The sequence below is a fragment of the Talpa occidentalis genome, unplaced genomic scaffold (genome assembly GCF_014898055.3).
Source record: "Talpa occidentalis isolate TD23 unplaced genomic scaffold, MPIMG_talOcc4v2.1 talOcc4.11, whole genome shotgun sequence".
Taxonomy (NCBI): Eukaryota; Metazoa; Chordata; class Mammalia; order Eulipotyphla; family Talpidae; genus Talpa; species Talpa occidentalis.
Window position 1 is genome coordinate 32,479,622 of NW_023601104.1, and position 14,039 is coordinate 32,493,660.

Genomic DNA, 14,039 nt, shown 5'->3' on the forward strand with positions numbered 1-14,039 from the left:
TATATGTACCCTAGAGAATTGAAAACATGTTCACATGTTTTTGTATACAAATTCATGTTCACATGAATATTTATATACAAATATTCATAGTAATATTCATTCTAGACAAAAAATAGAAACAAATGCCCATGGATTGATGAAAGGACAAATAAAATATATTTTCACAATAAAATAGTACCCAGAAAAAAAAAGAAATGAAACAATGATACATTGTTTGGAAACATGCTAAGTTAAAGAAGCCAGTCATAAAAGACCACTTATTGTATGATTCTATTTATATCAAATGTCCAGAATAGGCAAATTAGAGACAGTGGTGGATTGATTGCCCAGAGTTGGGGAAGTTGGAACAAAATGGGGATGACTATTAATGGATATGAGGATTCTTTCTGGGGGTGATGAAACTGTCCTGAAATTAATTGTGATGGTTGTACAGCTCTGTGACTATAATCAAATCACTGAATTGTGCATTTTAAATAGAAAACTATATGCCATGTAAATTATCAATAAAGCTGTTTAAAAATTAGTACAGGAGAGGGAGAATGGATACTTAGTGTCCAATGCGTGCTGAGTTTCAGTTTTGCAAGATGGAAAGAGTTCTGGAGATGGGTGGTATTGATTATATAGTAATATTAATGTACTTAATGCCACTGAACTATATACTTAAAAATGGTATACATGGTAAGTTTGGTATTATGTACCTTCCACCACAAATACATTTTTTATAAGTAAAGAATTCCACATAACTGATAAAATATAAGTGCATGATTTTTATAGAATACAACTAAATTTAAAACATTTTAGAGATTAAAATAGGTAAAACACATTAACATTCTATATGTTGCAGTCTTAGAATGTTTTGAAATTTTAGTTACGAAACCTAATTTTAATTAGATGAAATCTCATTTGGGATTATTTTCAGTAGCATTTAAAAAAGGATATATTTGGTTTTAGATTATTTAAGGTAAAACCATAGAAAAACATGTAAAGTGTTAGTAAATGAAAATATCCTCTTTTAGATCCTAGTTGCTGGATAAAGGATATCAGCTACAACTAGTATGAGGTTTTATATAATATTGCTTATAGCTATTTTAGTTGCATTTATATCATTTTAAATACAGTTTATGAACATTGTACTACTCCATTATATTATTAATTTATCCTCAGTGATATTTATAGTATCAATTTAAAAGCTATAAAACTTCATGAAAAGTAGCTTAAACACAACGATTTTGATAAACAAAAGGTTTCAGTTTTTAAAAGCAAATCATGGAAGCTATACTTCTTAAAGAAGATTTGAAGTTTTTTTGTTGTTGATGATAGAATTATGAACCTTATAAACTCAGTATTTTTTAGTTAACCTAAATACATAAATCTATTTGAATTCATCTTATGAAAAGAGATATGTCATTAGATATATGATCATTATGTGCTTTAGTGATTCATGGACCTTGTTACATACATGCTTTGTAATGTATGAATTATTTAGTAAGAAAAATCACAATAATTTTGTTGTTACTCAAAAATTTATGGGTTGGCAGAAACAATTATGCAGCCCCTGAAGCTGGTATGTTAAGGTAACATCATTAACATTATGTAATATGATTTTTTTAGTAGTTATTTGACATAACCTTTACTGCTTCTGCTAGAATATATCAGTAATTTTTAACAATTGGTCTGCAAACAAAATACTGAATTTATTAACTGTAAAGTGATTCATTTTACTCTATTTTCATGCAAGTGCATAATTTAAAGTTGGACCTTAAAAGTTGTCTACTCGCCCCCTAAAGGAAGAATAAAAATATACAAAATAAAAATCAATACTCTAATAAATATAAATTTAAAACTCCACTAAATGAAGATGGACATTTTTATTCTCAAAATGTGTATGATGAGGTATTGAATGAAAATAATTCATGAGGTAAGACACTATCTTGTAAACTTTCTTTACACATGGTATTAAGAGATGACATGAAAGCCAAAATTTTATGAGACAAAAGCCAAAATTTTAATTTCTTATGCTTTTAAATTTCCAAATCTATAAAATGAAGGGAACAACAATTTGAAACTTTGAATAAAATTCTGAATTGTATCACTAGGCTACATTTAAAAATCACAGGCATTCATTCACCCAAAAGATACTTTTAATTAACTATGTTAAAGGCAAATTTCAGCAATTTTACCTGCCAACAAAATAAAGTACTTCTGCATCTATACACTGGGTCCATTTAAGCCATACTAAAAAAAATGGCTTCTGTACACAGCTGGACGAGAACTATGTGCTAGCCAATATTTGTGTTTCCAGTATTTGTCATATAAGATGGTTCTTTGTCAAGTGAATACGTGATTATTCAAAATTCAAAGGAAGATTTGCCTTTGCCTTAAAAACTTTAAGAAATGCATACATTCTGCAGATCATGAGGATTCTTTATCAGAAGAACAACACGTTTTGAAATATTATCTCAGAGGTAATTAACTTATACTGATCTATGTATTCTGAAGAATAAAACTGGGATCTTATTGCATTTTTCTTTTGAGGCATTGCATATTCTTTTGAGGTGTCATCTATTTCCTTAGACAGGAATTTTGCTATTTTAACGTCAAACAGAATGATTCACCAACGTAAATAAAGTGAAATATTAAACAGAAAGTACTAGAATCAAGACTGCGTATGTAGCTCAGTGGTAAGAGTAGTTGATTGCAGAAAGTACTAGAATCAGAGTTACTCTTTTTAAACAAAACTAGAAACAATGTGTTAGTAACCAGGAGACAAGAGGAAACTTTTAACTGAGTTGGCAAAAAAAATGGAATGTGATTACCACATGAGGCAGTTGAGTCTTGCTGATGACATTCAGAGGCTGTGTGTCAATTCCTTAGGTAGATGTGGAAAGAAGTCTTGAATTGGGCAGAGGATTATTAGTGATTTTGTCAGTGTCCGTGAATTCTGAAATTTTATTCTTCTTCTTGCATTTTTCTGTCTGATTCCCAATTGTTCTATTTATTTGGTATTTATTGCCATGCTACCGTGTGTAATACAAAGAGCCTTGTTTTAAAGACAAAAATGGTTTAAGTTCTTGAATTAGCATTGCTGGTTGAATAATTGAGAAAAATTAGAACTTTCTAAGTCTTCATGTAGACAGTAAAGAATACATATAATACACCATTTATTTGTGCCAAGGCCTAGACTAAGCACTTCACACATAACACACTTACCTAATCATCTCATAATACCCTATGAGTTAGGCCTATTTTTAAGCTGTGGAAACCAAGAGGTCTTGTCCAAGATCACATATAGTGAGTGTTATTCCAATCCCCTGTAAGCTGTCCATACAGTCCATACTGTTCTAAGATGCACAAGGTAATTCAGTCAGATAAAGGATGCTGAAATACTTTGCAAGCAGTAAAGTGAGATCTGTTTTGTTAATGTGAAGAAAGTAATATAGATATGTTTAAACCATGAGAAGAGGAAAAGTATAAAGTTTAAGTAATTTGTAGGTACACGAGACCACTCTTCCTAAAGGGAAATGTATTATGTAGAAATTAAATTGAATGGCATTTGAAATTAATGAATTCATTCATTCTAGAACATCTAACGTCCACAGTACCTGGCATAGTTTGTGCTTCACGAAAACCCGTTCAACTCTCATCTCTGCTTCTGCATGAGTGCCACTATTGTTCCCACGATTCTTTCCCATTCCCTCCAAAACAGAAGAGAGCAGACTTTGCTGTCACTTGCAGTGCTTGGTCCCTGATCATTTCAGTTCATACCTCTTCAAAGCCTTTTAAAAAAATGAATGGAAAGTAAGCAACATGAGAAAAATGCTTATGACATATTGCTGGTGTGGAAAAACACAACTTGCTTTTTCAAAAAAGTCCTTTTATTTTGGAATAAATTTAGATTAACAGAAAAGTTACAAAGATAGTAGAGATAGTACTTTCACCCAGATTCCCCACTCTTAGCATTTTACATAATTATACATATATCAAAATTTAAGAGTTTGTATATTACTAACTAAACCCAGACTTTATTCAAATTTCCCCTATTTTTCATTACTGTCCTTTTTCTGTTCCAGGATTCCCACATTACATTTAGTCATTCTGTCTCCTTAGTCTACTTGGGTGTGTGACAGTCCTTTTTTTTTTTTTTTACGACCTTAACACTTTTGAGGAGTACCTTGTAGAAACTCAGTTTGGGTTTGTCTTTTCTCATGTTTATAGTTTTGGGAAGAGGACCACAGAGGTTAAGTGCATTCTTGTTGCATCATATCAGAGTATATGATGGCATCATGACATCAAAGGTGATATTAGCCTTGGTTACTTGGTTAGGATGATATCTGCAAGTTTTAACTACTTGAAAGTTACTATTTTTATCCTCTATTCTCATCATATTCTTTTTTTTTAAAGATTTATTTATTTATTAATTTGTTTGTTTGTTTGTTTATTTGTTCAAGCACTGGGTACAGTCAGAAGCGCGGGAGGGTGAGAGAATTCACCAGAGCCAGAGCGGAGAGCAGAGCAGGCAGAAGGGCCGAAGTACACTGCTGAGGGGAGCAGCAGGCGGCAGGAGAGGTCTGCGCGCCATATGGGACCCTCCTCCGGTGGCCGGGAGCAGCTGGGGATGGAACCGGCACTGCAGAGGCTGCGGGCAGCTTCGCAACCCAGCGCTCAACCGCTGCGCCACTGGGGAGGCCCTCTCATCATATTCTTTTAATTTAAAATTGACATATTTGAGTGTTATATGCACAGGCTTATATTAGAGACTGAAAGAGGGGAATTCTTAACCAAAGGAGGCATTCAATACTTGTTATTAAACTTGTGTTTCAATAGGCATCTATGCTGGTTGTTGTCTCAGTCTTGGGGACAGAGGTAGAAAAGCAAAGTTGTGAGCAAGTGAGGCTCAAGACAGGCAGAAGACACAAAAGATATAAAGTATTTGTATTTCTACTACTTAATCCATTTTGCCTTCAAAATCTATTTATTCACTCAAACATTAAAGTGAATACTGTGTGCCTGATACTATTTAGGTGTAGGCACATGGCAGTGAATGAAACTCATGAAATTGTATTGTAGTAGGTAGACAGACAAATGAATTAAAACATGTGCTATGTTAGTGATAAGTGCCAGCAATTTTCAATAGAGTGCTAAGGGAAAGGTTTTATCAAGAAGGTGATATGCGGACCAATGGAATCGAATAAAAAATCCAGAAATAAACCCACAGATTTACGGTCAACTAACCTTTGACAAAGGAGCAAAGAATATGCAATGGAGCAAAGAAAGTTTGTTCAATAAAGGTGCTGGGAAAACTGGGTCGCTACATGCAAAAGAATGAAGCTTGACTACTACCTCATACCATGCACAAAACCCAGCTCAAAATGGATTAAAGAACTAGACATAAGACCTGAAACCATAAAACATATAGAAGGAAATATAGGCGAAACACTACATGACGTACACCTCAGTAACATCTTTAAAGACACATTACCCAAAGCAGTGATAGTAAAGGCAAAAATAAACAGCTGGGGCTACATCAAATTAAAGAGCTGCTGTATAGCCAAAGAGACAGTTACCAAAACAAAGAGACACCCCACCGGCTGGGAGAAAATTTTTGCACACAACACTAATGATAAAGGACATCACAAAAATCTCAAAGAGCTGATGAGACTCAACAAAAACAAAGTAATCCAGTCAAAAAATGGGCAGAAGAGCTAAAAAGAAACTTCTCCAGAGAGGAAATGCAAATGACCAACAGGCATATGAAAAAAAGTTCAACATCACTTGTAATCAGGGAAATGCAAATCAAAACTACAATGAGATACCATCTTACACAGTGAGAATGGCACATATTAAAAAAACTAGCAATAACAAATGTTGGCGAGGATGTGGAGAAAAAGGAACTCTCCTGCACAGCTGGTGGGAGTGCAAACTGGTCCAACCACTATGGAAAGCTGTGTGGAGACTCCTCAACCTGCTAAAGATGGAGCTTTCATATGATCTAGCAATTCCATTCCAAGGTATTTACCCAAAGGACACAGAAACATTAATTCAAAAGGGCACCTGCACCCCTATGTTTACAGCAGCACTATTTACAATAGCTAAGCTATGGAAACAACCCAAATGCCCAAAAATAAATGACTGGATCAAGAAGATGTGGTACATATATACCATATTACTCATCAATCAAAAAAGATAAACTCATGCAATTTGCAGCAACATGGATGGAGCTGGAAGGGTTCATGCTCAGCAAAATAAGCCAGAAAGAAAAAGAAAAATACCAGATGGTCTCACTCATAGCAGAAAAACCTGAAACCTAATTATAATAAAGTAAAAATCAAAAGCAACAAGGAACTATAAATCAGACACACTGAGGGGGGGGGTAGGATCAAAACAAGGGGGGTGGGAATTGTATGGGGACTATAACCAAGATGAAAATGCATACATTGTGTAAAAATGAAAAATGATGTAAAAAATGTATAAACTAAAAAAAATTTTTAAAAAGTGTGGAACCAAGCTTAGCCGAGGTTTCGCCATTTTGTATATCCTCCACCTTGATATGTTAGTCCTTGTCCAGCCGCATTCCGGAGATAGTTTCAGCAGTCACAACCCTCACTCCACTTAGTGACGAAAAAGCAGACCACCCCAGCCACCAATGAGGGCAGTCCTATCCATAAATGGGACAGCATCTCTAACCGTCCAATCAGTTTGAAACTGTAACCGTGCGTGCCAAAATGCCTTTGTAGTAGCCAGTGAGTAATTGCCAGCTTCTTGCAAAGTTCGCGCCACTCACGACCCTATAAGATACCCCTGCTTCCTCTGTTCGGGGCTCTCGACCTCTGCCGTTGCATCGGTGTGTGTCGAGGGCCCGGTCTCGAGCCCGTAATAAACTCCCTTTTGCATTTGCATCAGCTGTCTTTGGATTCTTGGAGGCTATGCTCGCTGAGTCTGCTGATCTTGGGCACAACAAAAAGGTGATATGTACATCAAGACATGCAGAATGTGAGGAAGAGAGCCATGTGGGTGTATCTAGGGTAAGAACAATCCATGCAGAGAAAATAGCAAATGCAAAGGTCCTGAAGTAGGACTCCTATGAGCAAGGAGGCTGTTGTGAAAAAGGAAGAGTAGTAGATAAGGCTTGAGAGTTAAGAAGGTTGGGGTGGGAGAGAGATAGAATGTATGTTGTTTTGCAGGTCAAAGAAAGGACTTTCGTTATTGACCAGCACAAAGAAGGAAGCCATCTGGAGTTTTAACTGAAGAAGTGACCCGATTTAATTATGGCAATTGAGTAAGAACAGACTGTTGGTAGCAGAAGCAAGATTAGGAGAAAAATAGGGTAGTTTTGACTGCTGTAGTAGTAAGTAAAGTGGCAAGAGGAGTCAGATTCTGGGGTATTGAATATTGAGAACAAGGTAAAAAGTAAAGTGTAATTTCCCTCATAAAGAAATCACTTTACAACAACAAAGAGATAAATAACCCAATTATAAAAAGGGCAAAGGACTTGCATAGACAATTTGTTAAAGAAGATATACAAATGACTGAAAAGCATATGTCACTAATCACTAGGGAAATGCAAACTAAAACCACAACATCCCTGTACACCCAATAGCCACCCAATAGGATGACTACTATCAAAATACAGAAAATATCAAGCATTGTTGAAGATGTGGAGAACCTGGAATGCTTGGTAACTTTTGGTGGGAACATAAAATGGGGTAACCACGGTGGAAAACAATATGGCATTTATTCAAAAAGTTAAAAATAAAATATCCATATGATCCAGCAATTCCACTTCTGGGAATATATCCAAAAGAATTGAAACACAATTGATTTTCCCCATAGTACAGCAAGTAAAAAAAGATGTTTTAACAAAGTATAGGTTCATAGGAAAATTCTAGCTTTGTGGCCTATTTTCTCAAATAATAGGAAATGAATTTTCAATAAAAAGTTTGGGTGGGGGGCCTCCCCGGTGGCGCAGCAGTTGAGCGCTGGGTTGCGAAGCTGCCTGCAGCCTCTGCAGCACCGGTTCAATCCCTGGCTGGTCCCCGGCCACCGGAGGAGGGTCCCGCATGGCGCGTGGACCTCTCCTGCCACCCGCTGCTCCCCTCAGCAGTGTACTTCGGTCCTTCTGCCTGCTCTGCTCCCCGCTCTGGCTCTGGTGAATTCTCTCACCCTCCCGCACTTCTGACTGTACCCAGTGGTTGTATAAATAAATAAATAAATAAATAATCTTTAAAAAAAGTTTAGGGGGGCCTTGGACATATGGTTAATTTTTCACAGGACTGAAGTGCAGGTGGAAAGGAACAATTTCTGGACTACCTGGAGGATCTAAGTGAATTTCTACCTAAGCTATTAACTTACAGTAACCGAAAAGAGATATATTACCTCCTACAATGGTCCCTCAAATTAAATAGAAACTCAGGGAGAGATAAAATATGTAAAAAAATTTTTTTTGGCATTATGCTGAAGCTAACCAACATTTATTTTCTTTTCTCGTATTAATCAACTACATGTAGCCTTTTGGAGGGGAAAGGGACACTCCTCCTCCACTGATTGTATAGGAAATCCAGCCCCCATAAATACAGTGATATTGTGCACCTTCGGTATATAGCGATAAAGGGGAAAGCTACACGTTGCAATTTGTAAATAAACTTCTGTATGGGCACATAGATCAACAAGATTATGCACTGAAAGGTCCATGCAGGAAGCCAGAATGCAGGAGCCAACCAGGAAGCCCACCTGGGGGGGCAGGAACGCGGATACATGCCTGGAGGACTGGACAATGAGCCTCCCCCCTCCCACTACGAGTCTCATCTCAGACAAAGAACCTCTACCTGCCCTACAAACTTTTCCCGCCATACGAGCCCAACTACCCACCCAACCTCTCCTCACCCTATAAAACCCTGCTTCCCCCTAACAACGTGCGCTACTCCACTGACCCCCTGCCTTGGGTCTGTGAGGTCCGCTCGGGGCGCAATAAACTTTCCCTCCCTTTGAGAAATGTAGCCTGGCTCTCCTTTTCTTTACCGCGCCGAACCTTTCATCTTGGTGCCGCAAACCCGGGAAGGCCGTGTCCCCTGGCGCCGGGGCCGCCTTCTCGTCCCTGGGACCTCTCCTCTCCATTGCAGACATCTCACACCCACCACCGGCCTTAATCCTTGGGGTAAGTCACTGCCTGACCCTCCTTCCTGGGAGGCCCTCACCTCTGGCTATTTGGCTCCTCTCCTGACCCCCTACCTTGGTTGGCTGTTCCGTAAACCGTGGGCCCACGTCAGCCAACTTCCGTACACCTAGACCCTGGATCTGGGGACGCCCTTCCAGACTAGGTGCCCAAATCCTAGGCGCAACTGAGCGGTGGAGACGTCCCCCTCGCTTGTCTGCCTCCGTTCCGAAGGCCAGGACCGAATCGGGGGACGCCGCGATTCGGGGTCTGCGCCCCCGACGGCCAGTTCAGGTTCGTGGGACGCTGCGTCCTGACTCTGTGCCCCCGTTAGTTGGGAAAGGAGCCGACTTAGTCATGGGGTCGCCAAATTCCGACCACTGCACTGGGATGCCTTCTCTCAAACCTCGGTCGTTGGGACTAAGGCCACATAACGCCCTAAGCGTCTCGTCTTTTACTGCAACAAATAATGCCCTAAGCGTCTGGTCTTTCACTGCAACACTACGTGGCCTCAGTATCAATTGGACAATGGCTCCCACTGGCCCAAACATGGCACTTTTGACTTCTCGGTCCTTACAGACCTAAACAATTCTGTCACCGCAATGGAACATGGTCAGAGATCCTTAAGGCCAGGCTGTCTTTCTCTTGCGCTCCGCCCCTTCCCTCCCTCCTGAAAACCTGCTGTACTTTCTAAGTCTCGAGACTCCTCTCTCTCTTTGCCCTCTGCAGACCCCTCTACTGCATTCTCTAATCCTCTAAATTCTCAGTCTTCACCTCCTCCAGCTCCCCAATCCAGCCCCTCCCCCCCTTTCTTTTCACCTCCCAGCTGCCACACCCTCTCCCTGCTAATCCTCTTCTCCCTCCCTGCAGGTAAGTGGGTGGGACTGAAGGAGGAGTTAGAGTCCATGTTCCTTTCTCTGTCTGATCTCTCCCAACTTGAAAAGCATCTTGGCTCTTTCACAAACTATCCCACTACCTACACCTAAATTTCATTATCTTACCTTAGCTTATGACCTTACATGTCATAATTACATGTTATCTTCTCTTCCACCCTGACCTCTGACCTGTCCCCTAGCTGGTCTCCAACCGGCAGCGCCTAAACCTATAAACTTTCATAAGTTCTTAAAATTGCCCAGTCTTCCTCAAAAAAAAAAAAAACCCTCCTGACTTCCAAAGGCTGAGGATGGTCCTCAAACCCCTATCCAGGATCTGCTGAAAATGGCCTTTAAATTATTTAACAACCGGGAAAAACAGGACAGGGCAGAGAGAAAACTCCGCAGTCGCCAGAAGGCTGAGCTTCAAGCTCAGGCCCCAGTAGCTGCCTTGAGACCGCCAGGCCCTGCTCCTCCAACGACCGCAGCGCCTGCTGCCCAACAGAGGACGACAATGGGCCCCATGGGCCCCAACCAACCGACCGCCGCCGACGCCTACTTCAAATGTGGCCAAGAACACTGGTCCAGACAATGCCCCAACCCCCCCCTCCGCCAGGACCATGCCTCATCTGCAACGTCCAGGGTCACTGGAAAAGTGACTGTCCCTCCACACCTGGCTGTGGTGGGCCAGTCCGTCCAGTCCCTGCAACTCTTGTCACCGGCGGTCTTGGGTTTGGCGGCTGAGGACTGAAGAGACCCAGACTTATCAACTCCGATGACCTTTGAGGAGCCCGGGGTAACGGTCAAGGTAGCAGGTAAGTACATCTCCTTTCTGGTTGACACGGGGTCTACCTTCTCTGTCCTCCCCTCCTAATCCGGTCAAGTTTATCCTTCTCAGGTCTTGGTTACGGGTGTTGACGACCTTCCTTCTCAGCTCAGGACCACTGGTCCGCTCCTTCCTAGTCATGCCTCCTTGCCCCACACCACTCCTGGGTTGCGACCTCCTGACCAAACTCAGGGCTACTCTCTCATGGTTCCAACACCCTAGCGCTGCTCTCATCCTCCCACGACTCCAAACATCTCCTAATCCTTCTCAGGACTCCCCGCTGTCTCCTTCCACTGTCAACCCCCTGTTCTGGAATATCTCTATCCTGATTGTTGCCACCCATCATACCCCAGTTCTCATTCGCCATAAGGATCCCTCTTCTTTTCCCTCTCACCCCCAGTTTCCAATTTCCCTCATACACCGTCAGGGTCTCAAACCCATCAGCCAACGACTCCTGGGAAAGGGACTCCTTACTCCTATCAACTCGCCCTGTAATACTCCCATTCTCTCCATTAAAAAGCCTGATGGTTCTTATCCCTTAGTTCAAGACCTTCGCCTTATTAACAAAGTGGTGGTGCCTAGCCATCCCGTAGTGCCAAACCCCTACACCCTTCTATTTCATATACCGTCTCCTACCACACACTTCTCTGTACTTCACCTCAAAGGTATTATTTTTTTACCATCGCTCTGGATCCTCAATGTTACTTACTATTCGCTTTTACTTGGGAAAACCCGGACACACACCTCCCAGCAACTGGCCTGGACAGTCCTGCCTTAGGGTTCCCGGGACAGCTCTCATCTGTTTGGTCAGGCATTAGCCAGTGATCTCTCGACATGTCATACTCCACCCAGCACTCTCCTCCAGTGTGTTGCTGACTCCTCCTCTGCCGTCCTTCTCTGCCACTGTCTCGGCAACACACTGCACAGCTCCTCAGCTTCCTGTGCTCCAAAGGATACTGTCTCCTCATTCAAAGCGCAGCTCTCAGTTCCCACAGTCATCTATCTGGGTCTTCGACTGACTCCTTCCTCCAAACAGCTGACGGTGGACCACAAACAGGCCATCCGGGACCTTCCCTCCCCTGAATCGGCAAAACAAATCCTTTCTTTCCTAGGTTTGGTTGGATTCTTCCGTCATCGGATCCCTAATTTAGCTTTCCCAGCCAAGCCACTGCACAATGCAGCAAAAGCCTCCCTGAAGGACCTCTCCAATCCCCCGAAGAGTCCGCAGGGTTACACATATCCTTCTTCAGGCACCTGTCCTTACCCTTCCTGATCCAGAAAAGCCTTTGCTCCTGTTCACAGACGAACGTCGGGGCACTGCGGCAGGCGGCCTTTCCCAGCCTCTCGGACCAGCCCTGCATCCTATCCCTTATCTCTCCAAGCAGATGGATCCCACCGTTAGGAGCTGGCAACCCTGCCTTAGAGCCCTGGTGACGATAGCTCTACTCACCCGGGAATCTCTCAAACTTAACTGCGGAAAGACCCACCCAAGTACATTCCTCGCACTGCCTTCAGGCCCTCCTGTCTCCCTGCTCGCTCTCCACTCTCACTCCTTCCCACTTACAGGATTTCCATGTGCTCTTTATTGAAAACCCTCTGGTAAGGGTTTAATTCAGTCTAATTCTCTCAACCCAGCCACTCTCCTGCCTGTCTCTGGTCCCCTTTCTGCCGCCCATTTCTGTCCTAAAATCCTGAAAAAATGCTCCTTTGTCAGATGCCTCCTGTGTTTGTAGACTGGCAGCTCTTGTAAAGATGCACGCGGTCAGCGGAGGGCCAACTAGGCCACTGTTACCATCAATCAGCTCACCAACTGCGTGGACACCTACCCGGACATGATTGACCTCTCCCTACTCAGCCAACTGCTCCGGAAACATGCAGACCGGTACTTACCCCGTCCTGCCTCGGATCTCGACCTCCTCAACCAACCTTCCCTACCACTGCATCCAGGAGACCAAGTCCTGCTCAAATCGCTTCAGCCAAAGCCACTGCAGCCTCGGTGGACCGGCCCACGCACGGTTATTCTCACCACGCCTACAGCGGTAACACTTCTGGGACACCCCGCCTGGCACCATCTATCACGGGTCAAACGTGCCCCTGAAGACAAACAGTATGTATGTTATAACCTGGGTACTACTAGGATGTGCATTTCTTGTCAAAATCTCCCCTAGCTCAGTGTCCTGGGTATGGAAATTCAAAGTTAGGGAGACCTTTGTCTCAGGATCCACTGAGACCACCCAACAGGTGGGTACTGCGGAGTGCCCACAGGCCAGATGCACAGCACCTATCACTCTCACCCTAACTTTCATCGATTAATAACCCTATAAATACCTTGTTTTGTTTCTTTACCATCAAACCTTAGATCACTGCAAAAATACCTATGGAGAATATGGGGGGTGCCCTTACCAGTCCAAAGGCCAAATGTTCTCTCTGGTCCGTCATAATACGGGCTTCAATATGAATCAAGTTAGCTATACTATTTCAGATCCTTGGGACCAACGTTGGGTACAGGGAGTCCAAGCCGCAGTGTGCACTGGCTGGCATTCCTACCCAATGGCAACACTGTCCATCTCAAGGGAATATGTCCCGACACAAAGTCCAAGTCTCCCAGGACATCCTCCATTCAGAACAAATCCTATAAAATTAGCTAACATCACTTAAAAATACTGAGACACCCTCAATTTGGATTCATATAATCCAAAACGCTATAACCTTCCTAAATGACTCTTTTGGGACTAACACCTCCTCTTGTTTCCTCTGTGCTTCCCTTCGGAGGCCTCTACTGGCGGCAGGTCCAATTAATCTCAATACCACTATGACCAAAATAACAGACGCTGCTTGCCAGACTCCCCAACTCTCTTTCACCCTATGGGACTGCAATCACAGCTACCCCTGCTATCAAACTGATGCCCTTGTCAGCTTTCATTCCTGTGCTTCTAACATTTCGGTTACTTCTGCGCTCCGAACAACAACAAAGGGAAACTTTTTCCGGTGCAATGGCGCTCTCTCTCAGTGTATTAATTCTGCTACTCCAGGCCCACGTACTCTCTCGTGGTCCCACAGCTAACTCTATACAGACGGTCTGAGCTAGGTTCGTTATTCTCACCACATCAAACTAAGCGGGCAGCCTTTCTTCCAGTCATGGTTGGAATCAGCCTGGCATCATCAATAGCAGCTGCAAGTATGGCAGGTGGGG

General features: G+C 42.4%; 1 long non-coding RNA gene across 1 annotated transcript in view; it reads right to left on the reverse strand.

The window, feature by feature from the left end:
* LOC129144768 (uncharacterized) overlaps positions 1–4,270 on the reverse strand; it is a 56,025-nt gene extending 51,755 nt beyond the window's left edge. Inside the window, exons 1-2 of the long non-coding RNA XR_008549332.1 lie at positions 4,172–4,270; positions 3,603–3,776 (exon numbers count right to left, since the gene is read on the reverse strand). This is a non-coding gene — a long non-coding RNA (uncharacterized LOC129144768). The remainder of the gene's footprint in view (positions 1–3,602; positions 3,777–4,171) is intronic.
* Between the last annotated feature and the right edge of the window lie 9,769 nt (positions 4,271–14,039).